Below are 880 nucleotides of genomic sequence, written 5' to 3'. Positions count from 1 at the left end.
ATGTAACCATGAGAGCCAATTAATTTTTATAACAAATTAACTTGTAGACAAATTTCTGATCCATGACAGTCCATATCCCAGCTCAAGTAAGTTGTTTCCATCACAACCTCCTCAAGGTCGACTCCGGTGTAACTGACACGTCTGATTGATGACAATTGTCGATCCCTCACCACTGGCATACAGTGGTAACTTATGGACGGGGATACAAATTCAGCCCGCTCATCTTTAGATCAGTTCAGAATCTGGGACCCGAGACTCGTGCCAAATCCAGGCGCCGAAACAATAGTGAGGCGGGGGCGGATGATCTCAAAAGTCCTGAGGTCAAACACATACACGGGTAAGCAGCTAGCTCGCGTGTGGGTTGATGGTTGCGATGACTGCTGAACTCTGACTTCATAGCAGTGTACCCGAGCACACCAAGAATTAAATGCTGGAAGGTTGAACGCCGGGAGTGCCATTGTTAACTAAACGACATCGGAACCAGCCAGTCCTTCGGCGGCTGCTGCAGGAAGTCATGCTACAGTAGAAACCTAGTTGATGGGTAGGGTGCCTAAAACTTGTGAATGAATGGTCCGTCACTACGGGTTGGACAGAAACGTAAAATCGGTCAACACTTCTTGGGTACCTAAACGCCACGCCAAAAGCAGGGAGCGCCAGGTCCGGAGAGCCCGAAAACAGGCCGGGGGCAACACGACCAGTGGGTTCGAGCTCTGACCACCACTACGATAATCGGACGAGATCGGTTGGCACTTGTGAAAGAAACCCCCCTGCGATAGAGCGCAATCTACGAGATAACCTTAACCGGGGGTCACGTCTCCGATACCCAAGACAAATAAGAACGAACAGAAAGCATCACAATGTGTGGCCCTAAAGAGGGCCG

This window comes from Opisthorchis viverrini (genome assembly GCF_000715545.1).
Source record: "Opisthorchis viverrini unplaced genomic scaffold scaffold5591, whole genome shotgun sequence".
NCBI classification, from domain to species: Eukaryota; Metazoa; Platyhelminthes; class Trematoda; order Opisthorchiida; family Opisthorchiidae; genus Opisthorchis; species Opisthorchis viverrini.
This window is presented reverse-complemented; position numbering follows the sequence as displayed.